General features: G+C 43.2%; 1 long non-coding RNA gene across 1 annotated transcript; it reads right to left on the reverse strand.

Moving 5' to 3' along the window:
- Nucleotides 1–659: 659 nt before the first annotated feature.
- On the reverse strand, nt 660–5,264 carry LOC129641499 (uncharacterized). The gene is made up of 3 exons (XR_008709363.1): nt 5,211–5,264; nt 4,028–4,145; nt 660–3,652 (listed from the first exon to the last, which is right to left on the reverse strand). It is a non-coding gene; the product is annotated as an uncharacterized LOC129641499 (long non-coding RNA).
- Between the last annotated feature and the right edge of the window lie 2,793 nt (nt 5,265–8,057).

An 8,057-nucleotide genomic window follows, 5' to 3' on the forward strand; every position in this document is an offset into this window, starting at 1 on the left:
ACCAGCATCTCTTAAGTCTCCTGCATTGGCAGTCGGGTTCTTTACCACTAGCGCCACCTGGGAAGCCCAGATATAAGTATATGTATGACTAATTCACTTGGCTGTACAGCAGAATCTAACACAACATTCTAAAGCAATATACTCCAATAAAAATCAATTTATAAAAAGGAAAGGCAACAATAAAAAGTAAAATAGAGTGGTCAGTGAAGGATTTTGGAGAAGGTGACATTTGAGTAAATTCCTAAAGGAGGTCGGGGAAGCAGCCATGGAGATACGTGTGGGAAGAGTGTTCTGTATGGGAGGAAAGGGGACGGTGGGGTGAAGATCACACTCGTGGCCCTGTGAGGACAAGTGTGGTTGGTGGGAGGAAGCATGGGAGGGCAAGAAAGTCCTAGTTGAAGTCCTAGATGAGGTCCTTGATGAAGTCCTAGATGAGGTCCTAGATGAAGTCCAAGAGACAAAGCGGAGCAGATCTGAGGTCACTGTAAGGATCTTGGCTATTACTCTGAGTGAAATGGGGAGCCAGGAATGTTTCTGAGCAGAGGAATTTAAAGAATCTGACTTAAAAGGGTCTTAAGGAATCACTGTGGCTGCTTTGCTGAGCAAAGTCTGTAGGAGACCTGGTAGGAGGGAATGGTGACAGTTCAGACAAGAGACAGTGGTAGCCTGAACCCAAGCAGTAAGAGACAGTCATAGTCCAGGTATTTGGAAAGTGGAGGCAATAGGATGTGTTACTCATTGGATATAGGCTTCCCAGGCCCTAGCAGTAAAGGCCCCATCTGCCAATGCAGGAGGCAGGAGACGCAGGTTCTATTCCTGGGTTGGGAAGATCCCGTAGACAACAGGATGGCAACCCACTCCAGTGTTCTTGCCTGGAGAATCCCATGGACAGAGGAGCCTGGAGGGCTACAGTCCATAGGGTTGCACAGAGTCAGACACGACTGAGGTGACTTAGCACGCACACACGCACACACTCATTGGGTGAGGGAGAGAAAAGAGAAGTATGACTTCAAAGTCTTTGGTAGAAGAGACTGGCAGGATGGAAGTACTATTAAAAATGAAAAGGAATGCTCAGGAAAGAAAGTGAAAGTTGCTCAGTCATATCCGACTCTTTGTGACCCCATGGATAGTCCATGATATTCTCTAGGCCAGAATACTGGAGTGGGTAGCCATTCCCTTCTCCAGGGGATCTTCCCAGCCCAGGGATTGAACACAGGTCTCCCATATTGTGGACAGATTCTTTACCAGCTGAGCCATCGGGGAAGCCAAAGAATAGTGGAGTGGGTAGCCTATCCCTTCTCCAGGGGATCTTCCCAACCCAGGAATCAAACCGGGGTCTCCTGCATTGCAGGTGGATTCTTTACCTTTTTTTTTTTACAGGAAAGAAAATGTAACATTAAATAGTATTGACAATGTTACTTACCAAATCAAGACAGGAACTTATTCCCATTACTTATAATTACCTTAAAAAATACAAATGAACAGAGAGGACCCCCAGATTGGACTGTAGTTATCTCTGACTTAGGAGATAATTACAAACACAGTATAAATATTTTTTCCACCTAAAATTCAGAAACATCTGATTTTAAAAGATGACTCTGGGATCTTGGGGTCTGTCATTAATTTTGGTCATTAGTACTTCCATCATAGATTAAATTATTCCATTGGAAAAATACATATTTAGCACTTAACATGAGCCAGGAAAGGTGCTGGGCAGCTTAGGCATAAACATTAGGCATTAGAGACATAATCGTGAGTACACCCAGATTCTTTTCTTGCCTTTTTATTTTCTCTGGTGTTCTCTGACAATACATGTCCCTGTCATAAATCAGCTGTGAGAACGTCAAAGAGTTCTGCACCATCACCAGTGTGAGAGCTGAGTTAGTTGGAAATGACTGTAAAGATTCCTGGTGTGAAAGTACCGAATGGAAAGGGAGAGGAAGGCTGGAGTATAAAATTGACATTAAAAATGAAACGGGAACTAAGACAGAGCAGGGCCATTCAAAATATTTTCCATTACAGATGCTCTTCAGCTCTGCCTTCTTCTGTGATAGCAAAGTCAGGAATGTGCCACCGTTGGGCTTTCTCTGGGATTCTGAGGTTCAGAATCATCAAAGTGATCTGGCCATACTAACTTTAGACCAAAGGAGGAAGAAAACACAGGAGATGGATGGTAAAATGTCACTAAATCAAAATAACTCTGGCAGTACAAAAACGTGGAGGAATTCATGAAAGGGGTAACTTGGAAGGGGTTCACAGGGATGAAGAAGAGAGCATCTCATTGTCATTGGGCCTCCCGGACGGCTGCTGCTGCTGCTGCTAAGTCGCTTCAGTAGTGTCCGACTCTGTGCGACCCCATAGACGGCAGCCCACCAGGCTCCCCCGTCCCTGGGATTCTCCAGGCAAGAACACTGGAGTGGGTTGCCATTTCCTTCTCCAATGCATGAAAGTGAAAAGTGAAAGTGAAGTCGCTCAGTCGTGTCCGACTCTTAGAGACCCCATGGACTGCAGCCTACTAGGCTCCTGCATCCATGGGATTTTCCAGGCAAGAGTACTGGATTGAGGTGCCATTGCCTACTCCTCCCAGATGGCAGGGAGCCACATTTAACATGCTCACACCTTCTGACGCACCTGTCAAAAGCATCCAAGTTACCCACAGTGGACTATTCCTGGTGTTCCTTTTGAGCACGTTTGGTCTAGTCTTGACCTCTCTTATTTGTTCCTTTTAGATATGTGGATTTCATTACATAGCTCCAAAGCTATAGTGAAGCCCCAACTTTCTCGTCTCTGTTAGAAGATACTTTATGTTCACATTAACCATAATTAACTACAGCACACAATTTCCTGTCTTATTTTTGCTTTTTATTGGTAACAGGAACTTCTACAGACTTGAGGCTAGAACAGTACTAACAATATTCATTTTTACTAACTTCTTTTGAAAGCATTTAGCATGCTTACTTTTTATCATTTGTATAGTTTCTCAGGAATGTTTCCTTTCCTTTTCTTTCTTCCTTTAAAAACAAACAAACAAACAAAAAAAACATTTCCTTCATTTTTATAGATGAGGTACTGAGTCAAGGAGGGAAAGTTCCAGGAAGTTGCCCAGAACTGGAAATTAAACCTGTAAGGCCTCCTCCTGCCCTGCCTGACCTTTCAGATCAATGGAATTTTACTTCTGAATGCTTTAAATCTTCAGCGACAAATCCAATAAGGGCGCTGGAATGCACCCCACCACTTCAGCCCAGAGTAGAGCAGAAGAGACAAAAGATCCGGCCTCTCGGCGCGCATTCTAATCAAATCTCTCATGAGTCCCCCCAGCTAAGTACAGGAAATCTCAAGTTTTCAGCCAGTCTTCAATTTCCTAATCACGGACTTCAATTCCCTGGGTCTTTATGCTTGAGCTAGCAGGCAGCGCCTGGCAGGTTTGGTCCAACGGCGCTGGCAGCCTCTGCGCTGAGTGTCCACATTGTTGAGGTGAAGCTGAAGGAGAGGGCGGGGGTGAGGGGCGCATGCTGTTCTGCCTCTGGAAAGGCCGTTCTGCCCTGAAAATCCTTTCTCTTCCAGGCCCTCATTCCCACAGTGTTTACCGAAGCTGGATTTTTTCTCTCTCCTGATTTCTGTTGCTCTTGGTCATGGCTATTTTGCCTGCAAACTGATAAGTTTGGGGAAACTTATTCTAACCAGACTTACAGTGAGCTTCACTCTGATTGACTTTTATAAACAATTTCCATTTGACTTTCACATCAGGTACAACATAAAAGTGATTTGTTGGATGTCATTCATGACCTTTCTCCAGAAGGCTTGAGTCAGATCTTCAGCAACAGTAAACAGCATCTATCAAAATCTTCCTGCAGTACCGCGGGGCCAATAGCAATCGCCTGGCTCCTTCTCAATGTCCCAACACGTACAAAACACACACACATACACACACACACTCATCAAATAGATTTATATGTGTGTTTTTAGCACTTCAAGTCCATGCTAATAAAAATTGGGACATTCTACAGTGAGAGGAAACTTATCTTACCTGACTCTCTGTAAGGCAATCATTGATCTGCATCCTTTTTCCTTTTCTTTGAAACCATGTTTACAGTGTGAGCTATTTTTTTGTTGTTGTTGTTAATGACAACAAAAAACTCACTTGCCTGTGAAAAGGAAGAATGGTCATCAAACAGACTGCAATTTCCCTAAAGCCAAAGGAAGTAAATAGAGTCCCAGGTCTGAAAATACTGAAAAAGAGTCTTTCCAGACAGAAAAAGAACAAAATAGTGTTACACTAATCTATGGGAGAGTAATTTGTTTCTGAAAAGAAATCTGTAGGTCTATTTCTCAAAATGTTATTACAATCAGTTTCAATGGGAAAGAGTTTTGTGTTTCCATTCTCCAAATTGATAGGCATTTATGTTAAAACAACATCAAATCCCACTACAATGGGCTCGATTACCTCAACAGTTAACATTCATTATCATAACATAACTTAACAAGGTGTTTTCCCTTCATTAATTATTCTACAATATGGCTGTTCCCCTGATCCTTTTTAGGTTTTTTATGGAGCTATTTTCTATCTAATGATTGAGACAATGCTCACAGAAAGGTATACACATGGTATATCGCTAAGTAATTCAAACTTTAATGCAGGAAAAAATTGCATTACAGTCAAAATAAACCCATGAAAGTGGTACAAATAATCTCACAATCATTGAATAAGCAGACGTCAGAAGGGTCGTGCCCCACACAATACCCCTGGCCAAAACTAGAGGATCGCTCTGAAAGGAGACACGTACGTGTACAACTCACAACAAGGACACCGCAAGGATGACAACGTGGTGACCCCTTCTCAAGGCACTGAGGCTCATAAAGTACACAAACCACATTGATAAACTCAACTTGTATATCGGGACCCATAGCATGAAGGCTGCCCCAGCGGCCCAGGCCATGTCACAAATGTAAGTCAGGACTTCCCTGGCGGTCCCGTGGTTAAGACTGCATGCTTCCAATGCAGAGCATGCTGACTAGATCCCTGGTGGGAAACTAAGATTCCCACACGCCATGTGGTGTGGCCAAAAAATAAAAAAATAAAGTGAAGAAAAGACCTAAGTCAGCTTGCACTTATGGTAAATGCCTCACTGTCAAGAAAACGTAACACCAATCACAGTCCCCCAGCTAAGCTTTGGTGAGCTCACCTCATGTAGAACACAGGACCTGCTCACCTTATAAGGAAATCCTCCATCTCCTAGCCAGTCGAGCCCTGTTTCCACAGCACCTCCTCTAACGCGCCATTAAGCTCGCGCTCACCCAAACTCCCTTGGGAAGAGCAGTCCGCTGCTAGTGAGGCATTGTGCTTCCCAAACCCACAGGTTGTTTTCACTTGAATAAAGGCATCAAACTCATACTAAGTTGTTTTAGTTTTATCATTTGACCATACTAAGGAAAATATGTTTTATGAAACTCTATATAAAGTCAAGTTCTCAGAATCCAAATTGGCAAATGTCAGCGCCAGGGTAACATAGGGTGAAGGAGGGAGACAAGGGGAACTGAAAGTCCGGGTGCATGCGTGCGAGTGTGCTTGCAAAGTCTCATCAGTCGTGTCCTACTCTGTGCGACCCCATGGACTATAGCCTGCCAGCTGTCCAGGGGATTCTCCAGGCAAGAATACTAGAGTTGGTTGCCATTTCCTTCTCCAGGGGATCTTCCTGACCCAGAAATCGAACCCAAGTCTCTTATGTCTCCTGCATTGGCAGGCGGATTCTTTATCACTAACACCACCTGGGAAGCCTGAGAGTCTGGGTACCCAACTGGGTTTGAACCGGGTATTTCTGACATACAAGACTGAGATAGAAATTGAGGTGGTTCCTGAAACTTCTTAGCACTCAGCCATGAGGAATAAGGACTGGCTTTGGGAAGGATGTCATGGATCCCTCTGCAGAATCTGATCAGAGCTATGGTGCTGTCTTCACAGGAAGCACGTATGTACACACACCTTTTGGCTTATAATTTCCAGCGCTTGAGAACACCACTAAAACTCATCCACGATGTGAGGATCTCATTTAAGAACCCTTGCTCTAGAGATAGAACCAATCTAAATGCCAAGATCTCTTGTCCCTTTGGTTCAAACTCTCTTTTTTGCAGTGACTCACTATGCATAAATAAAGTCATAAATGAGTAAAGATGGAGGCGAGACTCCCCTAAGGGCATCTGAATTGATGACTATGAGCAGTTAATTATCTCTTGGACATGCTTTATGAACACCTTCTACCAAAACTTAAATTCAGATGACTTCTCGGGAATGAATTAAGCTTATTGGGGAAGAGCATGAACTCATGGCACTCCAGGCTATTGGGTAAAGCAATTACAAGTTTGCCTCATTTTAATGCAATGGCTATCTGTCCTGAATTCCCATGCAAACAAAACCATTTTGCAAATCAAATCATGTTTTAAATCTATTTAGCAAGTAAACTTTGCTCCTTAGAAGAAATTTTATGGTGAGCCTTTTGGTGGAAATAATCATGACCGAAAATGTTTTGTAAATCCTGTTTCGTGTGTGTCTACATCAGCTTTGCTGAAAGTGAAAAGCCCCTGAACTAATTTATATCTAGTAACTGGAACAGGTTCATAAACTCATAATAGAAACCTGCTTCGAGGATGAAAAAGATTTGGTCAATTCTATACCTGTGTCGATTTAGGATTATAATTGGTTGTTTGGCTATGCCTTCTGGACACTTTGACCACAGGAAAAACCATAGCCTTGACTAGACGAACCTTTGTCGGCAAAGTAATATCTCTGCTTTTCAATATGCTATCTAGGTTGGTCATAACTTTCCTTCCAAGGAGTAAGCGTCTTTTAATTTCATGGCTGCAGTCACCATCTGCAGTGATTTTGGAGCCCAGAAAAATAAAGTCTGACACTGTTTCCACTGTTTCCCCATCTATTTCCCATGAAGTAGTGGGACCGGATGCCATGATCTTCATTTTCTGAATGTTGAGTTTTAAGCCAACTTTTTCATTCTGGACACTTGTGCACCAATTATAATTTTTACCCCAGAATTTCACAGGACTGTGGAGTTTTCTCTATTGTGTCTTGTATTTATTGGCCTTACCACCTTGGTTAGCTTTTCAGTGGCAAGATCCTTTCCTTTTGGTTCACTTTTATTTCTCATGGTGCCTGGCTGAGAGAGGAACTATGGGTTTTACAGTGATCAGTGATACAAATGGGCTGGAAATGATGGAGGATATAGTTAGTAAATAAACAAAACAGGAGAACAATTCAAACAGGGGGAAAGTGCAGAGTCAAACTGTCAGTGGTAGGGATGCAAATCCAGGGCCAAGGAATGAAGTGGAGGTCAGAGACAAGGGACCTACAGCCAAAGACAGTGCTCGAGCCATAAAAATAGCTTAATAAATATTTGTTGTTGTTGTTATTCAAAACACTTCTTAAGTTAAATAGTGTAACACTTTAATAATTTGGTGGGTGGGTGTGTATACAGGATTAGGGGGATTCCTAGTATTTTCTTTATTTACACTCTGGCACGTTCCTCATTCAAGCTGAACAATGAAGCTGCCAACTCAGGAAGTATTGTTAGAACAAAAATGAAGAAAAGAGGCTTTTTTGAAGTTCAAAGTCTGGCCTTTTAAGTCTCAGAAGCTCTAGCCCAGGTGGGGTGCAGGCAAAACGGCTTCATGAGATAAACAAAGGCTTCCCACCTCTCCTTGCCTAAGAGAGGAGAAGAAGCCCTGGGTCTAGGGACAGTGGGGAGATGGTGAGCAGGGAAAGATGAAGAGGTCACCAAGCCTGAAGGACCTGCAGACAAGAGCACATATCTTAATCACACTGGTGATGATCATAATGCTACCTGCCAATGTTGGCTGAGTGCTTACGGTATACCTGACACTGTTTGAGGCACCTTTGTTCTTTAGTCGCTGAAGTCATTTCCGACTCTTTTGCGACCCCATGGACTGTGGCCGGCTAGGCTACTTCGTCCATGGGATTTTCCAGGCAAGAATACTGGAGTGGGTTGCCATTTCCTCCTCCAAGGGATCTTGCCAACCCAGGGATCAAA

This window comes from Bubalus kerabau, chromosome 1, assembly GCF_029407905.1.
Source record: "Bubalus kerabau isolate K-KA32 ecotype Philippines breed swamp buffalo chromosome 1, PCC_UOA_SB_1v2, whole genome shotgun sequence".
NCBI lineage: Eukaryota > Metazoa > Chordata > Mammalia > Artiodactyla > Bovidae > Bubalus > Bubalus kerabau.